The 26704-nt window shown below is 37.9% G+C and overlaps 1 protein-coding gene and 1 pseudogene across 1 annotated transcript in view; both read right to left on the bottom strand.

The window, feature by feature from the left end:
- The window catches only part of LOC125801375 (zinc finger protein 239-like), a 309264-nt gene that overhangs the window by 246713 nt on the left and 35847 nt on the right, over nucleotides 1-26704 (bottom strand). The gene's annotated exons all lie outside the window — the stretch shown is intronic.
- LOC111189931 (zinc finger protein 850-like) overlaps nucleotides 3693-26704 on the bottom strand; it is a 58891-nt pseudogene continuing 35879 nt past the window's right edge.

The raw sequence follows: 26704 nt of genomic DNA, 5'->3' as shown, positions 1-26704 counted from the left end.
TTCTATAAGCAAATCTAATAATGAAAATAATGAAGGTGTGTGGCTGTGTCGGAATCGTTTCCTATTGCAGAAATACTAAGCAATTTGGATTGGCCATTTTTGCAGTGCTTTTGTAAAAACTCAGCAGTATATTTTTTCCCCATATAGTTCACTATTAATTACATTATATTTTAATAATATTGTACAGAAGATGTATGCTAGAAATTCCAAAATATACTATGCCATGCAGTACTGTTGTGTCAGATGTCCTCAGAGCAGGACAAATAAACATGGTTTCTTCTTTGATTGTTAAGTAATCAGTTCAATAAATAGAAAAATGCTACATAGTGAATAGTGAATGAGTTAATGAGTGAGCCATTCCAAACACAGCTTTTTCTATCCGGTGATTTAGTCAATTATCTTACTATTACGTTTCTTATTCAGACTGATCTCAGTTCAGTCCTAGCTGAATGAGACTTATATAAGACGGATGTAATATCTAATTTCTCCATGTTCTCATGTATCTCAGGCTATGCCGACATTTTGATCCTCTTAAGAGGGATAGGTGATTTCAGAAACCAATGAGGAAAGACCTTATCTATTTGAAAATGAAACTCAGTATTGGATGTAATACAAGCATTAGTGAATTGGGTCTTTCTCATTTTAAATAAGGGGAAATAAAGTGTATTTAAAAATGCAGCTCTCTGTTTTGCTTTACGGTATTAAATTAGACTAGAAAGAGATCTGGAAAACAGCATAAATTTAGTTTTCATGCTTATACAATGCCACCTATAAAACAAATGCATAATTTTCTGGCTGTAGCATGAACAAAATCAGCTAAGCAATATAAAATTGTTTCATCTGCATAATGGTAAAGTTTGCAATCTGAGACGCAGAGCCAGCACTATAATTTATATATATATTAAATAAAACTGGACCAAAATTTAACCTTGTGGTACACCTTTAGGGTACAGATGCCAAATCTGAATTATTCATTGACATGCACTGTTTTGGGTTCATTCCAGAGCAGTGTCATCGAAGCAAATGATTTAAGCTAAATTCAGTGGGAGAGAAAAGGTGATAATGATGGTAATAAATAAAATATGTATACAGTAATAATCTATAATAAACTATGGGTACTTGGTGCCGTGCACAGGCTTTCACGGTCAACACCAGAGTGTGAGTTTATGACAGTATGACATACCTGGGGTTGCGCTCCCTAACTGTACCCTGCAGGAACACTACAGCACTGAATGTTGATTAAACAGTGCTGCTACGCTGTGTGTGGTTCAGTGGGCTAGGCTGGTTGGCCAAAGAAGGGTAAGATCCCAACGTATTACACAGGGACAACCTAAGGCAGGCACAGTCTCGATCTGAACACCACATGCATTTTAACAGACCACGGAGAAACATCTCTGAAGAGTTAGAGGAGGGGAAGCGCAGCCCAGGGGGAGAGTGAGTGGATGAATGAAGTGATGGGGTGTGTGTCAGTGGAGGCCTGGGCAGGGTAGACCGGTCCAATGGACAGTAAGAGGGTGAAGCAATTTTGCGTTAAGTTCTCTGAAACAGAAATTCTGTTTCAGAAAAAGGGGGAGATGTGAATAATGATCATTATTACCACCATTATTTGCCCAATAATTATTTTATAATTTTTATCTTTTTTTTTAAACCTATTACCTTTTCATCCCTCACCACTATTAATAAAAGTTTTTGACCAATCATTATTTTATAGATATAGAGCATTTTTTTTTACTTTTAGCTTGTTTATCTTTTTAAAGTTTGGTTTTAAAACAACCACTATGCAGATGAGCAATTACTTTCAGCAATATTGTAAAAGTTTTAGCTTTTAAGACACACTCAATCCTAACTTTAAAATATGAAATGTAGACACTTTAGAATTCACAAAATTAAACTTTCACTATTCAACATGTGAGCCATTTTTTTTAACAAGAGGAACAATGTGTGAGGCTTGGTAAATTGTTTAAGGAAATAGATGTATTGTTGATAATTGTGAAAAGCAATCTGCTTGGCATTGTATATGCATAAATACATATTGAAAATATTGATCAGTAAATGTAAAGCATTGTTCGGATTTACTTGCTATAATAACGTGGACAAAGCAAAGCATAAAATTGTTTATTGATATTGCTAATATTATTGTTTGTAATGGAACGATTGATACAGAGAAAAATAATCATGTTCCACTTATCCCAATTCTTAAAGCACTTCTATTCTAATCTAGAAATCAAGGCTTTATAAAAATCTTGGAAACTGAATAAAGTCAGAAATATAATTACTTAATAAAATAGCACACCGCAGAAAATTAAAGTGGCAGGTAAAATAATATAGCCACAAGCGGTGATTCTAAAGTCCAAGCAAAAGTAACCCAAGAAAGCCCAATACATCAATATGGAACCATTCTTGAGACAGAAGCCACATTATGTGTAGTTTGTCTGAGTTTAAAACTTTGGGCCCTGATATTGTATAAATCAGTGTGGAGATGGAGGGGAGAATAGAGCAGCTGATCATTAAAACTTTGCATGGAGCAATAATAATAAACATGATTCAGATGTTTTTCCAAATGTTTGTTCCTTATTTATTATCTATATAGTATTATCAATACAATATAAGAAGATATGCAGGAAGCATTCAGTGGGAGGTTTAACAGCAGGTGCGTTTAAAGCAGCAGCTTTGGGCTGTGAAGCAGTAAAATATGGTCTGTACAATAATGGAACTCCAGAGCTGGGTTGTTTTAGTGTCTAGTGCTGATCTTTAACTTTGGTAGGGTCTTTGAGAGTGGAAGTAGACGTGTTTGAGTTTGTGTGTGTGTGCATGAGCGTGTGTGCATGCATGAGACATAGTGTGTGTCTGGTGGTAAACTTGGTCGTGCAAATTGGAAGTGTTTGTAAGATCTAATTTGGATATAAGAGATTAGTTAGAGCAACAGGGAAGCAGTTACACTAAAAGGGAAAGGGATGTGAACAAAAGTAAGGTAAAAGCAAGTAATTAATGGTGCTGGCAATTAAATGGTGTAATTTAAAATTTAAAATTACTAAATGTTACGGATTGAACGCACATTTGACAGTAAAGATCATGATTGAGCATAACTGAAAATCAGGACAACTGAAGAGGGTAAGAAAACAAAAATTGGGCTGAAATCTGTGCACAGACAAAATTTAAATATGAAATTTAAATGAAAACTTCCAAGGGGAAATTACAGCTCAAGTTAAGTGTGATAAATGTATTTTAACCATGTATTTTAACTTGCAGGAAGGAGACATGGCGGAACCATTAAAAGATAAAACAAATAAATAGAGAATCTTAAACATGATTTTAACGAATATAAAAGTCTTGCTTCAGATCTGTTTACACAGGGGGGAGAAGGAGAACGTGGTGCACAGGTGGACCAGTCCAGACACAGAGTGAGGGCTCCTCCGCCATTACGCACGAAAGGGGAACGAGCCTGAGAGAACAACGTACGCAGATCAACTGAAAGGCGAGGGTTCGACATGGTACAACTGGAGCCAGTGTGCAGCCACCCAGCCCAGAGATCGCTCACAGAGCCAGAAGGAGAGGTGAGAACAGCAGCTGAATCGTCTGCCTCAGATGGAGGCTCGCAGCAGGAAGGAGGGGTAGCACACTCACCCCGCAGCAGCAGACAGCAGGGGCCGTCAGTGCCTGGCTGTGACCGAGGAGAGGAAGTGAGGGGGTAACTCATTCAGCAGCATTTCGATTGCGTCACAGTACACTACATACAGTGACTCTTAAACACATCTCATTAAAGAACACACATAGTCTTATCACACACCAACTCATACTTTTCATTCACTGTTTATTATTATTGCAGACACCAAGAGCCAGAATAAAGCTCTTCGTACGTGGGGCTGAGGTAGTCTACCCTCAAAACCCTGAAGCAAGAAGAATGAAGAAAAAAAAGCAGACGAAAATATCGGATGGACAGTTCTATTGTTTAATTTTTCATTGATTGATGATTTTTGTGTTTCTTTTTCTAGGAGGGTTGATTTATTCTATTATAGTGGAAAATCTATGCCTTAAATAAAGTGATAAAATCAGCAGGGGTAGAAAGGGGATTCCACTTGACCTAGTGACAAATAAATCAAACGTAGAGAGGGTTTAGCTTATTATTTAAAGTGTGTATTTTATAATTCAATCATTGCAGAAAGTGTGTTGACTAGAGGGAGATCACATTATTTTTCTTTACAGGTTCCCTTGGACTCTTCAAAAAACGGAATTGTGAAAAAAAAAAAAACACTCTGTAACCTTAACACTTACACATATAGGGCTATACATAACAGTTTACTAAATAGTGGGAAACTTAGAGGGAAAACACATTTATGGTTTAATAATGGCTGTGTACAGGAAAAGGGGGTGGAACAGGACAAAGTACGGACACCATAACGAACCAGCACTTCCTCCAGTTATTCCAATATGGCTCCAGGTAATAATAACCATTACTCTAATGGGTATATTGATGGAGGGCAAAGACGATAAATCACCATATATGTTACCTATACTGGAGTGTGAGGAAGAGCAGGAGGAACTGCTGGGGCTGACTTTAGGGCAATAATGTCACTTCCTCCATTGACAGAGTAATATTGGCCGCCTGGGGCAGAAGGGGCTGTGGGAGAATTTTTCCTGTCAAAAATTGGTTAGGTTGGCTAGCTAGGTTAACTACTTTATTTCAGTGCGGAATGTTGTAGTTAGCTAGGCTAGCTAATGTTTAATTTATTTGAAAGTGGAAAGATCTAGCTAGCTAGGTTAGATAATGTTAACTTTATTTCAGTGTGGAATGTTTCAGCTAGCTAGGTTAGCTAGTGTTAACTACTTTATTTAATTGTGTTAGCTAGGTTAGATAATGTTTAATTTATTTGAAAATGGAGACATCTAGCTAGTTAGGTTAGCTAATGTTAACTATATTTCAGTGTGGAATGTTTTAGCTGGCTAGGTTAGCTAATGTTTCCTTCATTTCAAAGTGGAAAGATTTAGCTAGTTAAGTTAGCTAATTTTAACTACTTTATTTCAGTGTGGAATGTTTTAGCTAGCTAGGCTAGCTAATGTTTAATTTATTTGAAAGTGGCAAGATCTAGCTAGCTAGGTTACATAATGTTAACTATATTTCAGTGTGGAATGTTTCAGCTAGCTAGGTTAGGTAATGTTAACTACTTTATTTAAGTGTGTTAGCTAGGCTAGCTGATGTTTAATTTATTTGAAAGTGTTAACTACTCTATTTAAGTGTGGATTGTTTTAGCTGGCTAGGTTAGCTAATGTTTACTTCATTTCAAAGTGGACAGATTTAGCTAGTTAGGTTAGCTCATTTTAACTACTTTATTTCAGTGTGTAATGTTTCAGCTAGTTACTTTAGGTGATTTTAACTTCTTTATTTCAGTGTGGGATGTTTTAGCTAGCTAGGTTAGCTAATGTTAACTACTTTATTTCAGTGTGGAATCTTTTAGCTAGCTAGGTTAGCTAATGTTAACTACATTATTTCAGTGTGGAATGTTTTAACTAGCTAGGTTAGCTGATATTAACTACTTTATTTCAGTGTATTATGTTTCAGCTAGCTACTTCAGGTAATGTTAACTACTATATTTCAGTGTGGAAAGTTTTAGCTAACTAGGTTAGCTCATTTTAACTACTTTATTTCAGTGTGGGATTATTTAGCTAGCTATGTTAGTTAATGTTAACTGCTCTATTTCAGTGTGCAATGTTTAAGCTAGCTAGGTTAGCTAATGTTTACTTAATTTTAAAGTGTAAAGAATTAGCTAGCTAGGTTAGCTAAATGTAACTACTTTATTTCAATGTCAAATGTTGTCGTTAACTTGGTTAGCTAATGTTTAATTTATTTGAAAGTGGAAAGATCTAGCTAGCTAGGTTAGCTAATGTTAACTATATATCACTGTGGAACGTTTTAGCTAGCTAGGTTAGCTAATGTTAACTTTATTTCAGAGTGGAAAGTTTTAGCTAGCTAGGTTAACTACTTTATTTCAGTGTGGAATGTTGTAGTTAGCTAGGCTAGCTATTGTTTAATTTATTTGAAAGTGGAAAAATGTAGCTAGTTAGGTTAGCCAATGTTAACTATATTTCAGTGTGGAATGTTTCAGCTAGCTAGGTTAGCTAATGTTTACTTCATTTCAAAGTGGACAGATTTAGCTAGTTAGGTTAGCTCATTTTAACTACTTTATTTCAGAGTGGAATTATTTAGCTAGCTACTTTAGGTAATGTTAACTACTTTATTTCAGTGTGTAATGTTTCAGCTAGCTACTTTAGGTAATTTTAACCACTTTTTTTCAGTGTGGAATCTTTTAGCTAGCTAGGTTAGCTCATTTTAACTACTCTATTTCAGTGTGGAATGTTTGAGCTAGCTACTTTAGGTAATTTTAACTACTTAATTTTAGTGTGGAATGTTTTAGATAGCTTGGTTAGCTAATGTTTGGTAATGTCAACTATGTTTCAGTGTGGAATGATTTAGCTAGCTAGCTACTACATTATTTCAGTGTGGAATATTTTAGTTATCTACTTTAGCTAACTTTATCTACTTTTTTTCAGTTTGGAATGTCTTAGTTAGCTACATTAGCTAATATTAAAGTGGACATGAAACACTTCAATATTTAATATAATTCGCAAGATGAGTTTTTACTCTAACAAATTTTATAAGTTTAACAGTTGTCAGTGAAACTGAGTTAAAATAATAAGCAATCTAAACGTCATTTTTTAAGTAAGTGTAGCGCCATCTTGTTCCAGCGCTGTAAGTGACGTCTCGAGGTTGGTTCTCCAACGCCTAACATATAAATAACTATTAGCCTACACTAGTTCCTTAATGGATAATAAAAGCCAAACTAAAAATCGATGCAAAGAGGGCACCTTTGTATTGCCCCTGGGTGTAGCAATACTGGGTGTAGTATAATTTTATAGGGTTAGCCACAATGCTAGGGTTAGTAGCGAGCATTTTCTACACAAAGACTATAGAGGATAGGGTTTTTGAGTCAAGAGCATTAATTTAGTTGTTCGCTGGACAAATAAGCTGAAGTCCGAGGCTTTTTTCCTCCTTTTTAATTTTAACTCTGAACAGCTGGGATGTACAGACCGTCCGACTGGAGTTACTATAAAAGCAGCAGCTGTGAGCTGCACGGAATGAGCCAAACCACACACAGCTGACAGTTAACAGATAACAAAGCTAGCATTAGCTACTTAGCCTGCTAAGTTAGTGAGCTAAATAGCTAATGCTAGCCTTTTTAAGATAGCTAGCCAATGCTATCTTACACTAGCTAAATAAAGCTAGCTACCCAGCAAGCCTTTTAACTTACAAACTGAACGGTTTATCAACAATCAGTCTTAATGAATTTTGAACTTTACATGCTAAATATTTAAATGTATATAAACAGGCTAGTTTATGGGATGGCAATAACTGCTGTTGACGGGCTGCAGGGTTTCTGCATGGACCTCACATAGAGAGAGAATAGACACCTCCAAAAATTCTGGCTCTCAGACAAGCATCTGAAAAGTTCTGCTCAGGGTTCTGCAGGGATATATATATATTAGAAAAGAGTAAAAGTACATCAACGAGTGAATGTCCTGGAATATCAAACGTACGAGAAAACATAACATTAATTTCAATAAACATCATCTGGATCAGATTCTTTTTGCTGAACCTGTAAAATCCATTGTTAAATTCAGTTCATGTTTATTTCTGGTGGAACGTGTCCCAAGTGACAGAGTGAAACATTTGTGTAGGATAAGGTGTTCTGTCTGAAAGATTTACGATTTGCGCTTTTTATTGCCGTGGAACAAATTTGGGACAGTTTTCTCTCCTGTGTGAATGCGCTGATGATTTTTAAGTTGACTCTGTGTACCAAAACTCTTCTCATAATCTGAACAGTGATACGGTTTCTCTTCTGTGTGAATGCGCTGGTGATTTTTGAGATTACTCTGGGTAGTAAAACTCTTCCCACAGTCTGAGCATTAATATGGTTTTACTCCTGTGTGAATGCGCTGGTGTTTTTTAAGATCACTCTGGATAGTAAAACTCTTCCCACAGTCTGAGCAGTAATATGGTTTTACTCCTGTGTGAATGCGCTGGTGTTTTTTGAGATCACTCTGTGCTGTAAAACTCCTCCCACAGTCTGAGCAACGATACGGTTTCTCTCCTGTGTGAATGCGCTGGTGTATTTTGAGATTACTCTGTTGATTAAAACTCTTCCCACAGTCTGAGCAGTGATACGGTTTCTCTCCTGTGTGAATGCGCTGGTGTTTTTTGAGATCACTCTGTGCTGTAAAACTCCTCCCACAGTCTGAGCAACGATACGGTTTCTCTCCTGTGTGAATGCGCTGGTGTGTTTTGAGAGTACTCTGTTGATTATAACTCTTCCCACAGTCTGAGCAGTAATATGGTTTCTCTCCTGTGTGAATGCGCTGGTGTTTTTTGAGAGTACTCTGTTGATTAAAACTCTTCCCACAGTCTGAGCAGTGGTACGGTTTCTCTCCTGTGTGAATGCGCTGGTGCAGTTTGAGATGACCCTGTTGATTAAAACTCTTCCCACAGTCTGAGCAGTAATATGGTTTCTCTCCTGTGTGAATGCGCTGGTGTTGTTTAAGTTCACTCTGGGTAGTAAAAATCTTCCCACAGTCTGAGCAGTGATATGGTTTCTCTCCTGTGTGAATGCGCTGGTGCAGTTTGAGATGACCCTGTTGATTAAAACTCTTCCCACAGTCTGAGCAGTGGTACGGTTTCTCTCCTGTGTGAATGCGCTGATGTGTTTTGAGAGTACTCTGTTGATTAAAATTCTTCCCACAGTCTGAGCAGTGATATGGTTTCTCTCCTGTGTGAATGCGCTGGTGTTGTTGGAGATGACTCTGTCGATTAAAACTCCCCCCACAGTCTGAGCAGTGATACGGTTTCTCTCCTGTGTGAATGCGCTGGTGGAGTTTGAGAGTACTCTGTTCAGTAAAACTCTTCCCACAGTCTGAGCAGTGATACAGTTTCTCTCCTGTGTGAATGTGCTGGTGTTTTTTGAGATCACTCTGTTTAGTAAAACTCTTGACAGAGTGCTGATGTTTCTCCATGTCGGGACTTGGCTTTATTTGTCTGTTAAATGTAGCAAACTATTTTTGTGTGTTCTCCAGATTCTTCAGGATGGCTTGTGCTTCCCCTCTTTCAGCAGTTTAACTTTGATCTTTTGATAAATATCCTGGTTGTTGGTGGTGAATTTCAGGAGAATATTTTCATTTCTGGAAAAGACAAAAATGCCAGTGAATATTAAAATAAAAGCAAGTCATTTAACTGAACAGAACTGCCTAAATCAGTTAAACCATAGACTGTATATAGCTGGACAGAGCATCATCTCTCAAAAGTGAAGCCACCACAGGTCGGGCGCCCCCTGCTGTTCGGCTGCAGAAAGCTGTGTAACTCCACCCATCCCCATGGGTTTCAATGGCAAAACAGACAACTCTCAATCACGTTTTTTTTCTAATATACTGTAATAGGCTCTATGCACGTAAGATAGAGGTGTGCCAAAAAATCGATTCACATAAGAATCTTGATTCTCATTTACTACGATTCAGAATCGATTTAAAATGTCCCAAAATCGATTCTGAGGGGCGGGTTTTAGACTGATTTTGGGCTGGGTATTTTTGTTGGACCTGGCAACCCTGGGGATAGGGCTTGTCCCTTCAAACGGAGATCTTCCAGACACACACAGAGCGTAGGTGTTTGAGAATCACCGGTAAGATGGCAGAACAAGCATTATATTACATTAGATTAACGTGTAGTTTCAATGTTTTATGGCAGAATGCTTCATAACAAGCATAAAAAAGATCGCTAGTAGTTAGTTTCAGTAACTGTTAGCTAGCTAACTAGCTAACTTTCCAGTTCCACCTTAAATAACGCTACAGGTGGCAGCGGGCTGCAGCATTTAAGGCGGAACGGAAAAATAACAATAAGCTAATCAGAGCTAATTTCAGCTCCTCATCACAGAGGAATTAAGGAATGGACAATATGAATTAATTTCTCCACCTCCTGCCCCCTTTCTGAAGAAATACAACGACCTTAAAGTTAACTAGTTAATCAGCAGCTGCTCCTGAACTTTAGCGCTTCACTGCTATCATCACATCAGCCCAGCAGCGTCACCTACACACCACCGCTAGTAGCCTGGTAATAAAGCAGTGTTATTTATTATTTATTTATTGTTCATTAACGTCATTGTGATATCCCAGTGATTTCTCTGTCACTGAGGACCCACATTCCTGCACATTTTATTGTTTTTGTAACACATTACTTGCTCCAGGACCAGTGTATATTATGGAGGGTTTTTTTTCAATAAGATTCATAAGCCAGAAGCAGAAATTTTTATAATTCAAATCGTTTTGAATCAAAAATCGATTTTGAATCGAATCGTGGCCCCCAAAATCGGAATCGAATCGAATCGTGAGATAGTAAACGATTCCCACCCCTAACGTAAGACTTCCGCCCTCATCTATACCGGCATTTTCATTTCCGGTTAGCTATAAGTGCATTGTAAACAATAGCATTTTACATACAGTGTTTGCATTATTGCATTTTGTTAAGATATAAGATGAGGTCCAATCCGAAGACAGCTGCCTAGGTAGTCATTGCCTTCAAAGGCAATGACTCCCTTGTTCGGCAGCATTTTCACCCATAAAGGATATTATGAGGCAGCGCGTTCGGGACACGCTCTGGAGTCAGCATACCGCATCACGTCTAGCGCGCTGTGCTCGTGAGCTCTGTTTACTAATAACTAAAGTTATTAACCACTTACCTCAGGATAAATCTTAAAGCAACGGCAGATATTTTTTTTACTCACCCAAATATTACAGATTAACTTTAATATTCCTGATTTACTTTAATTATACACTTTCCCTCACTTCATACTCCGAGTATGGTCAGTTTTATTTATATATTTAATTTATTTTTGATTACCTGCTTTACAGAAATGCATGAGTAATGAAACCATAATATAACAAATATTTTATGTAAGCCATCAAAACTAAATTAACAAACTAAGCTACATGTCACACAGTTTTACCTTTTAGTTGCATAAATAAGAAACATAACATGTTTCATAAACTTCTTTATTTGCAAATAATTGTGACATTTACCCATACCCACTAGTTGAGATGTGATACTAAAATAAGCATAATGACACTAAAAACACAACAAGCAAAAAAACTTTATTAAATTCACAGAAAAAAACTCTACATAAAAGGAGCTAACGCTGCCTCCAGCCGGTCTGACCGGAGTTCATCTTTCCTGGCCCATGTTCATCCCTGTGAACAAAATAATCTGAATTAGAAACAGAGCTAACAGCGCTTAATTCCACTATTTACACATTAAATCACTTAGTTACACATTAATCCACAGTAACTCAGTCTAACAGTTAAACTATTTACACATTAAATAACTTATACGTAACAGTGACTTAAAACAGTTAAAGGTTTTGTAATACTGGACGGCCGGGTTATCTTAGTTTCCTAGCGGGGTTTCTTCAGCACTGCAGCCGCGTTTGGTACTCTGTAAGTCGGCTAGATGCGTGTTAGCTTACCCGGTAAATTAGCGCGATAAGCTAATGGTAGCTTCACCCGGTCAGGTCTTACATTACATAACGTACAGGCAAAAACAACACTGGAAAACAACTTAAAAGAGTCTAAAACATACTAGTCTGATAAACACATGCAGCGGTGAGTGGAATACAGGAGAAAATTACTTACATTTGTAGAGACACTCCCTGGCAGTGCCGGCTCCGTCCACCATGTATTTATCTGAGCGCTGGAGCGCTGATCTGGTGAAATTCATCATAAAGCATGCATCTCACGCTGCTTTCAGAATAGGGATAAAATAGGGCAGATCCCCATGTAGGAGCACAGGCTACCTTCCGATATAATATTGCATTTGCGTTCGCTATAAACTCCACATATCCTGTAGTACTCGCTGCTAAAAATGCAAACAGGAAGTAAGAGTGCCGGTATAAACCAAAGCGGAAATATGTCACTGCTGATGCTTAGAGCCTATTCTACCTCCATTATTTAAATGCAACAGTAACCTCTGCTTATATTGTCAAAATTTTATATCCCCACAGAACTCGTTTTTTAAAACGTTATTCAGTTCTATTCAAAAAAGGTGTGGTTATTGTAAAAGGGCTGCTTATGGGCGGGACCAATAACAGACCGTCAGCTCCGCTCCGCCCCGCTCTGCAGTCTGTGACCGCGAGGCAGCCCTCAGGGGCCGGGTTATTCAAATGAGTAGGTTGCTATCCACAGTCTTTCTCCCTCCTCTGGTCACTATTGCGCAGAATCGGGTGTCAGGATCGCCAACATGGCGGAAGATTTTGGCTTCATTTTCATTGAATGAATGGGAACGGAGACACGGCTTCCATCTTTTTTTACAGTCTCTGAGTTAAACTATACAGATAAAACTACTGGGACATCTTCATATTTCCATAAAAAGGGGGGCGCTGGTGGTCTTCCAGCCACCTGTTTAGTGCCTTTATAAGGACTTCCCACTGTTCAGACACTCTTAATTCTGTTCTGGTCTCACTAGAAACTGAGAACTTAAAGAAAGAAAGAAGTAAAGAAACGTGTGCCGAAAAAACAACATGCAGTGGTTTGAATCACGGTGCCGAAGCTTGATTCGTTCTACATTGATCATGTGACCAATGATGTCCGAAGCCTTTTCCTTTACACTAAATTATAAAATATTTCATGCATCTTAAACAATGACAGTAATTAGGGTTGGACGATGTCTCCTCAATGGGCAGATGACTATGTTTACAGTGAAACAACGCGATTGTCGATGATATTGTGGTGGGCGGAGGGGGGGGTGCTGACAGAGCATTGACTGGTGTGTCACGGGAGCGTGTAGGGTACTACAATCAAAATTGTTGGAGTACCGAATACTACATACTGGGCAGTGTGTAGTATGCAGTACATACTAGTGCAGTATGCAGTATAGTAGTATGCCATTCCGAATACAGCCAGAGTTTAAAACTGATAAAAGCTTTTTTTTTTTTAACTTATAAATGCATGAAATAATGTAGATAATAAAATAAGTACTAAATTGTACTATTGTGGAATAGTACAGTATAAAACATGCTGTCAGCAGCTGAAATAAATATTTTTTCTTTATAATGTTACTTCTGTTCAAACTTAATTCACGTTGTTAGGCATATCTGTATATGTAACAAAATATTTTAAATAAAGGTAACATTAACAATTAGTTTACATCAGTCAACTGTGCTTACAACAGTAAGAAACACTGCAAATTTTTTAATTAATGCTTCAACTAGTTATTACATGACAAAAGTTTAGACATTATTCACCATTAAAATTCCTAAAAACTCACGACTTAGTTAACAGGATCTACTACATTTTTAAACATTGGTAATTTAGAAATATGTGATGTCTTGTTTAGAGTCATTTAACAAATTTATGTCAGATATTGTGGACACATTTTTAGAAATCCACTTATTCTGATACATTTTACTTCATAATGCCAAATATTTCTCAAGCCTAATGTAGCAGCTCGTCTGCTGCTCTAGTATGCTTGTTAAAGAGCAGACGGAGAGGCAGGTCTTATTCTCTCCTCCTGCCTTTATTCTCTCTACACATTTACACCAAAAAATAACCCAACAGATTATTAAGTGTCTGCAACTGCATATACATCTCCTACATATCACCGACTCAATCCCGCACGTTCTGCCTGACCTTCGCAGCGCATCAATTAATTCATGCTTTAAACGCGCAGATAAGCTGTAACTGGTGGATCAGCACAAAAATCACAGTGCGATTTATTACATTAAAACACAGAACATTTTCTTCTGCTGAACCTGAGAGAGCCCGAGAACAGCGGGGGGAATTCTCGCCAACCCGAGTTCATGCATCGGGTCAGACAGGCTGGAGTTCAGGCTGGGGTTTAGGCTCATGTTGAGGCAGAAAATCTAAACTATAGTAGTCGGTTCAGCAGAACAAAACGTTGAGAAAGAACCACAACATACCTGCACATACACAACAAAAATAATCCCAGCCGACTATTAAGCATCTGTAACTGCACATATATTTATAAAATATGAAACAGAAGTAAATACAGCACATGAACACACATTTTCAGGCTCAGTCACATGTAGTGTTTTGGCGCTGAAACGGCTGTACCTCAGAGCTGATAACCCGACCGGGGCAGAAATAATTAATTATTAGGTAAAATATATTTCAATACCCGCTAAAAATGCACAGAAGAGTGACTAGAACTGATATAAGAGCTCATTTTTCCAGTAATTTTCTCAAAAAAACTTATATTTGCTTAAAACAGCACTTTTTCACGGAGCTCCTCAGCTCTGTTTACCTCCTGTGCTGTATTCAAGCTCCTTTGGGGGCCGCGGAGGAATAATTAATAAAAAAAACGCAGTTCTCTTGTTGGTGCAGAGAATTGTAGTTCAAAATAGAATCACAGCAAAACAATGACCTTTTTACAGTTACAACACATCAACCAACCTCCAACAAGAAAGAGAAAAAGAGAAACTTCTCCATACCTTCTGCAGTTCAGCTGATCCTGCTCTTCCTCAGGCGCTCCAGCTACAGACCCCGGAAGCTCAGCCTTATCCGGGTTATGTAGAGCCCCGCCCCCTCCCCCGCTACATCACATTATACCCCATCACCGCTAGAGGGAGCCCGCGAGGGAGTCCTCAATGCATGGAGCTGAATGGAGCTAAACAGCTAAAACTCTCATTTAAAACACTGTATAACTACTTCTCTGGGGTTTTCCTTTAATTTTACAAAGTAGAACAAAGTATTTCACTAAAATAGGAAAGAAAACATGCCCCTATATTTCTATTTTCTAAAACTAATGTTTTTTATTCAGTAGATTTACTAGCATTACTGCTACTGATGCTGGAGTTACACACAGAGCTCATTTAAATGATTAAAACTGCAGTTTAAAAAGTTTTAATAATTATCTCTGCTGTGAAGAAACAGTTATAGTTGTTCTGTTTTGAGGCAATTAGTAAAATTTTTATTCTATAAAGTATCAAATGTTTATAAATTATTATTTTGCTAAAATAATTTATAAACGTTTGATACTTTTTAGAATAAAAAATTTTTTATAGGTTTTTAGACATTTCAGACCCTGTCGAGTGGCTTGAGATTCAGAGCAGATTCTGAAGTGAGTTTTTTCCACTATAGAGATTCTCTGATTGCTCCTGTACAACTCCAACAAACAGCACTTACTAATTACTATGGAAAGATCAGTGCTGTTGTGACATTGATTCTGGTAGAATTATTTTTTATCTAAATTTCATTTAAAATATTATGGTTACATTTTCTTTGCATTTACCTTCTTGATGTCCTGCAGATTCTTGAAAAGGAGATTGTACTGCAGCAGATCTTGTTTGTTGCTCACCTTGTCTAAAGTCTTACTATTTATGTATTCTGAAAGCTTTCCATAAATTGAGGTCATTCACACCTACTCCCTGTAAAATCACTCTCTGACATCACAATGGACCATCCTGATTTCTGTATAGAAGGGTACTTCACACCTGTAAAATATTCGAAATTCATATGCAGATTTCAGTATTAAACTAATTATTTGTAAAATAAAGAATGAATTGTTTAAGAGTTTATTTGTTAATAGAATGACAAAAACAACTTGGGGCATCACTTGAAGTTTACCAATAACAGTGAGGGCGAAGTCCATCTGGTACAACTTTAGCATTATTACATACACAGTGTTGCAAATATCAGTTTTAAACGAATTCGTTGTGAAAATGGCATGAATTTATGCAGTATTTTATGAGTGATTTATCATTAATTCATGCACATAATACATCATCTGTCATTATGAATATACATGAAGTAAGCATGTCTTGTACATGTGTTAATGTATAAGTTCATGTAGTAATTAAGGGACACACAGTGACATGAGTTATTTATGATGTTGATTCAGCTCTTTATATTAGGAAATTGAGGTAAAAACCAAAGGATCCAGTAAACATCCAGAACAGTAAACATGGATTAACTGGCATCTCATAGCAAAGCTTTAAATAAAAAAATATTCAAAAAATGAACCAATAATAAAAGAGTGAGCCTGTTATGGGTTGGGGTCCTGTCCAGCATGTTTCCTGCCCTTTCTGCCCATATATATATATATATATATATATATATATATATATATATATATATATATATATATATATATATATATATATATATATATACGTTTTATTTAAAGAACCGTTGAATAACTATTGTTTTAATTTTTTTACAACACAGTGGCATCTCCTGCACTGGTTACATAACCCGAACAACTGTTAACCGTTACAGGAAAAACAAAGACGCAGCTTTGTTAATTCTTCTTAGAAATGTCCAGCAAGGATCCCTCTTCTTTTTTGAGAATTGCAGTAGCAGTGGGCTCCTGTTCACAGGAAGCTCCTGCAAACTTTTTCAGGAGGTCCTTTGGTGGAAGAGTGTCTGCCTCCATCCAGAGAGAAATGACCACAGAGACCCCTCATCTTCAATGGTGACATCCCTCAGAGAGATGTCCTCTCCAGAGACAGTGGTTCAGATAGAGCTCACCTAAAGAGAGAGAGAAAGAAAAAACACTCACAAAACATGTTACCTTTTTACAGTCACAAGATTCAGCAAAATAACCTGAATATTTATTTTACACTAAAAATGTAAAAAGACCTATCTGCTTAGACAGGGATCAAACCTAGTCCTAGACTACATATTCATTTTAAAGAAAAACCTTAATTCTAAATGCTGCGTAGTCCAAGACTAGGCTTAATGTGAGGACTCGCCCAGACCATGGCCCTCCGACCACTAGGGGGAGGCCACGCTACACCTCTGGCAATAATCAGGGTCGATTGGTGACAGCTGTGTGCAAGCTTTAAAAGCTGGGCTCATATGCACCCCAGCCCAGAGTCTTAACCCTCATGTTGAGAGTGAGATCACTCCAGTTTGTTGAAAAGAAAAGAAAAGAAAAGAAAAGAAAAGAAATGAAAAGAAAAGAACACACAGTGAAGGCTGGACCTGTTCCTCCAGAGCAGTCAACTGTGTTTCTGTTTATCTCTTCCCAGAGAAGCCTGTTGCCCTCTGTGCCTTTCCCCTTTTTTTCCAGTGGTCTGTAGCCACCCTATATCTTTCTTTCCTTGCTGTCTTTTCCTCTCCACTCCCTTCTCTGAGTGAGAGAGAAAAAACAAATAAATAAATAAAAGAGAGAAATAAAAATAAATACAGGACCAGAGACGTTCTTCCTCGTATAAACCCCCACCACTCTTTACTATTTCCCAGTAGGCTGTTTACTCAAAATTTTGTTTGTTTGGACTTTCTTTGTTCTCATTTCCCACCTACTTGTCCTACTCTGTTCTAAGGGCTGCCACAGCCACACATGCCATGGTGGCACAGTGAGATTATCCGGCGCATTCAGTCCCTTTTCATGGCTCGCGGGGGTTCAAATCCCGGAGCACCACGTGATATTGTTGTTATTATTTTTTTATTTATTTTTTATTACGTTTGTTTTTCCCAGTGAAAAGCTTTGCATCTTACAGGGCAGTGACCTCTGTTGGTGGGTAAATGGTCTCCATGTCCAGCTTGACCTCAGTCCTCAGACACACTCAGTGCAGGTGGAAGAAACCTGAACCCTGTGCAAGAAGCATTTTTGGCGGTTAAGGCGGTTCTTCCTTAATAGAAGCATTTTTAACGATGTATGTCTCGCCTTCTTTAAATAACTTATTTAAAAGTGCTCTTTTAGATATAACACTACATAAAATGAGAAAACCTGGTCTAAAATAATAACAATAAAATGTTTTAAGATGTTTATTTGATTTACATTACAACTTGGAGCAATCAGACACTGTTTCTTGTGCATATTATAGTGAAATCAGCAAAACTAAGGTTTTAAGCTTCCCATATAGTCACTTTTAACAGTATATAATGATGGAAAAAAATTTGAATTTCAAAACATATGCTGAAGATTTGCATATGGTTGTCAATTTAAAGTGTCCTGCTCAAGAAACACGTCACAAGCCTCTTATGAAAACACATAAAAGCCAAAGAAATATGAACTCGATATTACGACATGTTTAAGATATTTATTTTCTCATAAGTGGCAGCAATACGCTTCGGTAGTAACGGTAATTGAAATTACAATTCGGTTATCTGTATAGCTTATTAGCAACTTAGCCTAGATTATCGGCACCACGCAGGGTGCGGAACCAGAGCGTTACAGCTGTATACTGGATTGGAGCATTTTAGTCATTCATCCAGAAAAAAATCTGCATGTTGGGCAGATGCAGGGCAGATTACAGCAAAACTTAGGGTCAAACTTGGCGCCGTAAAAAAAAAAAAAAAAACTTGAAAAAATAGTAACTTGTTTCTGATTCCAAATTAACAGCGTGTGTTAACAATTTAATGTTGACAGCCCTTACAATTTCAAATTAAAAATCACAGAAACAATGACCTGAGAATCTGCAGTTCACAGTGTGAACTCTTCAATCCAGGAGAGAGCAGGTCCGCTGAAAAACTTGAAGAGTTTACTTGTTTGTAGGGCTGGGGCGACGCGTCGACATAATCGACGTCATCGATTACGAAAATACATCGATTTGCATAACGTGCGTCGGCGCGTCGTAAACATGGCGGCGCCTGTGGAGAGCATTAGAGGTTAGATCGGTCCCAAAAATTCCGACTGGCTGTTTTCGGGCTGTTTGAATGAGCGAAATATGATCAGAATTATGTTAAATTACACTGTAACATAGAGGCATAGAACTATTATTTAATTAAAATGATTTTTAAGAACAGCTAAACACAGTGCTGCAGGTCAAACGCGGAGGAGTTCACGTGCGAGAGAGAGAGAGAGAGAGAGAGACACAGAGAGAGAGAGAGATTTGCTTGTTCTGGTGAGAGCTACTCACAGGTGAAGGTTCTCTTTGATCTCCTCGTGCTCATATTCTAGTCCCATACATAATTCTGCAGCTCCCTCAGTGTTTTCTGTCGTATTTTGCGGCTAGCGCGAGAGCTTACAACTGACACCGTGGACCGCGAGGTGCCGCCGCGCTTGTGCCGAATCCGACTCTCTGCTGAATCTGACTCCCGCTTCGCGGACAGAATCAGCACAACACCCCCGCTGTAGAACTGCGGTAGTGAAAACAGCGCTTATAAATAAATAAGTTTAGTTTCACTTTCAGTTTTCGTTATTTTTTTTTTAATAAAAATATATTTAAAAAACAGACGCCTACATCTCGGACTATTTTCTGGAGCCCGGGTCGGATTTCAGGTCGGGCCTCGGGTCATGTCGGGTTCAGACCAGAGAATCTAAGCTCTAGAGAGCATGGACTCCGGAGAGCAATCTCCAGCTACAAAAAAACGCCAGCGGGCATCTAAAGTTTGGAAGCATTTCACGCAAAAGGGCAACAATGTGGTCCTCTGCCATATGTGCAAAAGGAGCACTTGACAGGCAAACATCCAGGAGCACTATGTCAACAGGGTCACACAGTAAGTTACCGTTTACATCAGGGTCTCCGCGGGTGTCCTTAAAAAGACTTAAGGCTGTCTACCAAAGGTTTTAAACCTGCCACAGGCAGAAATTATACATTTTTGGTTTATATTTGTGCATGGCATTTCACAGTTTCCAGAAACAGTAGCATTATTCATAAGTTCAGGTGTTTAGCTAAGCTAGCTGCCTTAAGTTATTTTAGCTAGCGCCGTCGGCGCTGCGGTGTTACACCATTTTCTGTCACCGTCGGAATTTTGTGACCAGTGCTCACGGTTATGAGCGTTCATTGGCAAAACGGAAGCTTTCTATACCTACACCTTACCCTCAACCCTAAACTTAACCGTTTTGGCCAGTCGGGGTAAACATTAGAAACGAACACGTTTCGAATCGGCCAGTGCACCGGTCTGCTGAGAACTACTTGCCAGTGGTCACAAAATCTAGCGGTCACAGAAAACAGTGCAACACACGGTTGTGGTGTATGGGAGCTTATACATTTTTAGTGTTATAGATCTAAACAACGTGTTGTACATGTAAGTGATTATAAGTGTGGGGTTTGGTTTAGTAGGCTTGTGTTGTTGTTGTTATTATATATAAATATAGTAATTTATCGTTTGCTTTAAAACGTAAAATAATAATTATTTAAATATGTTTCTCAATAAATAGATTAGTCGACTAATCGAAAAAATAATCGTTAGAATAATCGTTTAAAAAATAATCGTTAGGGACAGCCCTACTTGTTTGTTGTTCAGTGGATTGTTCTTTTGGATTTTTTCTGTTGAAAAATGCATATAAAGCAGCAAGAAACACCTGAACGCTCAGATGTACAAAGCTGAAGACCTTCCTCAGGTGCAGCTCAAGTTCCTCTCTGAAGATCTGGGTACACATTCCTGAGTACACTGACACTTCTCTAATATCAGTGCCACTCTCTTTAAGATCTTCCTCATAGAAGATCAGGTTTCCTTTCTCCAGCTGCTGGAATGCCAGGTTCCCCATAGCCATGATACTTGTTATAGTCTGCTGAGGATCAATGTGAACCCTTTGGGATTACTTGGATTTCTGCATGAATTGGTCATTAAATGTCTTCATCTGTCACAACAATAGACAAACACAGTCTAATACACACAAAAATATGTTTGAATGGTTTTATTATATACAACATGTAAACATTCACAGTGAAGGGTGGTATGTGAACCCTTATGACTTTTCTAAGAGCTAATTGGAGCCAGGAGTCAGCCAACCTGGAGTCCAATCAATGTGATGAGATTGGATGTGTTGGTTAAAGCTGTCCTTCTTGACAGCCCTTAAAATTTCAAATTAAAAATCACAGAAACACTGACCTGAGAATCTGCAGTTTACAGTGTGAACTCTTCAATCCAGGAGAGAGCAGGTCCGCTTTCTATAGTCTGAACTGAGACTGGCTCCGGAGCGTTACAACTGGACACCGTACACCAGTCTTCTCTGTTACTGTCTTGTCTGTGTTGGAGTGTTCTTGTCATTCAGCCAGAAAACAATGGATGGGGGTGGGGCAAATTACAGTGGAAGTTGGGGTCAAACTTGGTGGTGTAATTTGCGTAAAAAATAATAATGTTGACACCTTTAATATTTCACAATTTTCATCTCTCTGTATTATACTACTTCTTAAATCCCTACTCATTACATTCACAATGACTGTTGAGAGTACATATTGTAAATTCAGGGGTGCCAATAAGTCAATTGTGATTTTATTAGGATCAGACAGGCATGGATAAAAGAAAGGACAATTACTGTGGAAAAAAAACCCCACTGACATTAACCCTTAAATACAGGTATTACTTCATGTTAGAATGCCTGGTGTTGTTATTTCTTCTTGGGCCTGATTATGCAGTTTTCTTTTGTATTTATTCTGTAGATGCAGTACCATGACAAATTAAAAGGCATGGAAAAGTCTGAGCAGGGAAAGATTTTTGGGCTCCTCCCTTTTGCCAACCTGGAAAAAATATCCTGCGGAGACCAGCCTTGCACATTCTTCTGTGTAAGCTAGTTTCTTAAGTTAATTGTGTTTTAATTTGTTGTCTTGTTTGTTATTTTGGTCTGTGATAACCTGAAACACTGACCTGAGAATCTGCAGTTTACACTGTGAACTCTTCAGTCCAGCAGAGAGCAGCCCCACTCCTGAGTCCTGCAGGTCATTGTTACTGAGGTCCAGCTCTTTCAGGGGGGAGATTTCCAGGTTTAAAAACAGATTCCAGATTTTCACACTTTACTCCAAGATTACGTGAAGCTAGTCTGAAAAATAAGAATAAACGAATGATTTTACAATAAACTCAAATAAGAATATTAGAATGGATTGACAAAAATAGAAAACAGAATTAAAGTGTGAAATTTATTGTCTGGTAAAAGAACTGATATTTCTTTATACTGAAATAGTTAACATGCAGAAAGCTCCACTTTACTGTGATCAGTGTGGGCATGCAGCTCACCAAAAGCTCTGGGACAGATTATAATGAGTTAAAATAGACTAAGTAAATGTTTAACTAATCAGAAAGAGCATGGCTTTTTGGAGACTGTGAATTTATTCTATTTTCCCAGTTAAGCTCAGGAAAAAAGACACATTTGCTCACATATATTTTAGAAATAAATACATACACTTGAAATGTATGTTCTATATGAAATTTCCACTAAAATAAGAAAGAAAACATACCTCTATATTTCTAAAACTAATGTTTTTATTCAGTAGATTTAATAGCATTACTGCTACTGATGCTGGAGTTACACACAGAGCTTGTTTAAAATGATTAAAACTGCAGTTTATAAGCTTTAATAATTATCTCTGCAGTGATGAAACAGTTCTAGTTGTTCTGTTTTGGGGAAATTAATAAAATTTTCATTCTATAATGTATCAAACATTTATTTTTATGTTGTTTTTTTAACATTATTAATGTTTTATACTTTTTAGAATAAAAAATGTTTGTTTTTATACATTTCAGACTCTGTCGAGTGGCTTGAGATTCAGAGCAGATCCTGAACGGAGTTTTTTCCTCTATAGAGATTCTCTGATTGCTCCTTGCTTCTCTACAACTCAACAAATAGCACTTACTAATAATTACTATGGAAAGGTCAGTGACGTTGTAAGAGTACCTATTGTGACATTGATTCCAGTAGACATTTTTTAAAATCTAAATTTCATTTACATTTTCGTTGCAATTACCTTTTTGATGTCCTGCAGATTTTAACAAAATGAGATCTTTTGCCTAATTCTCACTTGCCTAAACTCACTTGATGAATATTCTACAATCTTCAATAAATGTGCCTGTTTTAGGCACTGATCATGTTTAACAGCCTCTGCTCAACATTGATAACAGGTGAAAGACATTTAAGAATCTCAAGGGCGTAGGAGCAGGCTTGATATTGGGGGGGACACATTTGCCAATATGAACCCAAGCCCACCCTACAGTTTCCTAGAACAACATTTGTGGAAATTACTAATTAATGACTAATTAAAAGTACATTATTATTATGAGGTGATTTTACAACCTAAACATGTTACTCCACGTTACAGTTACTGTTAAAAATTATGCATACAATGTCTGAATTATATACATATGACAAAAATGATCAGTTATCACCTAATATTTATAATAATAGATTTGTTTATTGTTTTTTATTATTATTCTTATTACTATGAATTGGCATTATAATTCTGTCATATATTTACATTTTCTCGTGCGCTTTTTTTTTCTACTAAGAGCTCTTCTTAAGATGTTGTCCTTTTATGTAAAAGAATGTAACTTTACGTTTCATAGAGATTTTTATAAACGTCAGGACATGTGGTCTTACTGTGAACTACAAATGAACAGAAGTCAGGTTACAGCCCTGTTCTTACATATTCTACTGCATATTAACACTGTTCTGCATATTCTAGAGCTTCCTCTGCTTTAAAGGCATTTAATAAAGTAAGTGGTGGTATGATGTGTCTAATACACTGCTGGATATACATAATGATTGATTTAGGGTCTAGAGGGAGCTAAGGGATTTGAACAGGTAAACTCAATAAAGAAATGTTTATTAGCTGATCAGTTTAATCCGCTGGAAAACACACAATTTAATTTTAAGGGCAGTGCTCAGGGTTAAGAAACTGCGTTAAACTACTAACATAAAGTACTGTACTACATTCTGGCTATCCACTACATCCAGCTTCTAGATAACTAGTTAGCTAAATGTATTTTCGTTCATTATAGCTTAGAGTAAGTCCTGTAATCCTAAATTAATAGTGAAATAGTGATTATCTGATCAGGTACAGGTCAAGTTGAACATTACATATATAGCTGTTTTTTTCTTTAACCTTGACTCCCAATCTAGCTAATTCCAAAGTTTAAGTAACTCACTAACACAGCTGCAGTTTATTAATCACAGTGGGTTTTGATCTGTGTGCTGATTCAAAGACGTGTGTTTTTAACCAGCTATCAGAAACATATCATCACAGTTGAAGTGGTTAGCCTACTGTTACCTTTCTTTTAGAAAAATCTCTGTATATCCAGATCTGTTTTAAGATCAGCTGAAGCGGCTGCATGTCCCGATCTCGCTGCTAAATCTCACAGTGAGGGGGAGGGGCTTCCCCAACAGCACACTGCCGCCACGTGCCGCAAAACCAGCAAGCTGATTGGCTGTTTCTACTGAGAGGCGGGACTTAATACCTGAACCGGCTCTGTGATTGGTCCGGTCTGTCTCCTCATAAAAAGTACAGCTGATCTGAGTGAAACGATATCGTTTTTGGGGGGGACAAAACCACCTGTTTCTAATATTGGGTGAGACATGTCCCCCCCCCATCCCCCCGGTTCCTACGCCAATGGATATATAATAGAAAAGACAAAGTATTTCATAGAGTCAACACATATTGTATTAAAATCTTGATAGATCAACACATTCACAACCCAGAGAGAAAGAAAGAGAGAGAGAGAAAGAGAAAAAGAGAGAAATAAACTAAAGCCAGTCAAGGAAGAGAGAGAACCCTTCAGACTTTATCCAAGCAGTTATACATTTATGCAATTGACATGTGATTGGACAGAATTGATCAATATGATTACGTCTGGAGACTCCAGTTAACAGCTTGTTGTCCAGTTTCAATGACCTTCTCACTGGACCCTCTGCAGTTTGCGCATCGTTCGAACAGATCAACAGATGATGCCATGTCTACTGCGCTCCACCTGGCTCTCACCCACCTGGACAACAAAGACTGCTATGTTCGATTGCTGTTCATCGACTTCAGTTCAGCATTCAACACCATCATCCCTCAGCACCTGATTGGAAAACTGAGCTTGCTGGGCCTGAGCTCCTCTCTCTGTAAATGGGTTTTGGACTTCCTGACTGAGAAACCACAATCAGTCAGGATTGGAAACAGCACCTGCGCCCCCCAGGGCTGTGTGCTTAGCCCACTGCTGTTCACTCTGCTGACTCATGACTGTACTGCATACTACAGCTCGAACCACATCGTCAAGTTCGCTGATGACACAACTGTAGTTGGCCTCGTCAGCAAGAACGACGAGTCAGACATTCAGAGAGGAGGTGCAGTGGCTGATAGACTGGTGCAGAACCAACAACCTGTCTCTAGAGGAGATAAACTCTAGTCTGTGCAGTCGAAGCAGTCCTGCAGCACAGTGTCTCCGTCACTGGGCCACACAGTAATGGTGTTTTGTGTGGGTTTGGAGCGTCGCAGCGGGGGATGGTATGTGGGGACCAGCATGATAGACATGTGGTCAGAGAGCACGGAGGAGCTGTAGTCTTTCCAGTGAAGCTCATGTATTATTGTCCATAGTTGCTGTTTTACTGACCAAACTGTCCTTAATCCTCAAAAGTTCAGTTCTGCTATAACTCTCACGCGTGGGGCACGTGAAGTTGGGTTCAGAACCGGCATAAAAACAGCTCAAAATAGGGTGTTCGCTAGGAGCGTGAGAGGCCGCTGCACTACTGCGCGCCGCCATCTTTTCATTCATCTTTTTTTCCACTGCCATCTTTTCATTCATTTGGTCAGTAAAATTGCAAATGCTGTGCTTGGATATTCAGCAAGGCTAGCTACTAATAATAATGGTCAATATCTCAAATGTAGAATTTGGTAATTAAGTGTAGTTGGTGAATGACTATGCTTTTCAAAAAAATGAAACAACACAACCCACAAGCATTCACAATAAAAAAAAAAAACTTTATAAACATATGAATACAAGTTAAACACATGTTACTCTACCTTTGGAAGTAATTGTATATTTAACCCTTTTAAGCCTGAACCATTAAAAAATATATCTCTGAATTTCAATCTGAAAGTGACTATTATGTTTCACTTCAACACAAATGCATTTCACACTGGATTTCTCAGTTGGGTGCCTTTGAGTATTTAACAAATAACAACATAAGACAATTTCAGGCCAATAGGTTTCATGTCAAACATATGTTGAGAAAACACAATGAGATTACAGATCTGCAATATAAAAGCCATTTATTAAAACACACAGATGAGTAAATATAGAGGTGAAGCAATACAAAGATAATAGTTTGTAGTAGATAAAAACAATTAAAAAACTACTTGATTTGGATATTCTTAGTAAATTTGTAGATTAAAAAACCTTAAGCAAGATATAATATTCAATAAGAAAAAGATAAGCGAGCATAAAACTTGAGTAATACAACAACCAAATATCCATCTATATCCTTCTATGGTAACAGATTTTTAATCGGACTGAACCATAGACAAATGAGAACACCATCAGAGGGAGTGAATGAGCCCACAACCTCACTGCGCTACACAAGCCTGGAGGGGGTTGATTTCAGTATGGGAACTACGGCTGACCGTTTTATTTAACCTCTGGAAAGGATTTTGTTGGCCTCTCTGCGGGGTCTGGATGCTCCTCCAGTCAACACGGCAGTACCCGGCACAGTGTCGTCTCTCTGTGGCTCTGGGTCTCACTTTTGGGAGCTCTCAGTGTCCATCACTCAAACCCAAAATACCTCTCCTTCTTCAGAACTGAACTCTGTCTCACAAAGAATGTCCTGGAATATTAAACATACGAGAAAACACAACATGGAATTCAATAAACATCATCCCTGGATAAGATTCATTTTGCTGAACCTGTAAAATCCATGATTAAATTTAGTTCATGTTTGTTTTTGGTGGACATGTCCCAAGTGACAGAGTGAAACATTTGTGTAGGATAAGGTGTTCTGTCTGAAAGATTTACGATTTGCACT

This window comes from Astyanax mexicanus, chromosome 4 (genome assembly GCF_023375975.1).
Source record: "Astyanax mexicanus isolate ESR-SI-001 chromosome 4, AstMex3_surface, whole genome shotgun sequence".
NCBI classification, from domain to species: Eukaryota; Metazoa; Chordata; class Actinopteri; order Characiformes; family Acestrorhamphidae; genus Astyanax; species Astyanax mexicanus.
The sequence above is the reverse complement of the archived record's forward strand: the minus strand, read 5'-3'. Positions and strand labels throughout refer to the sequence as shown.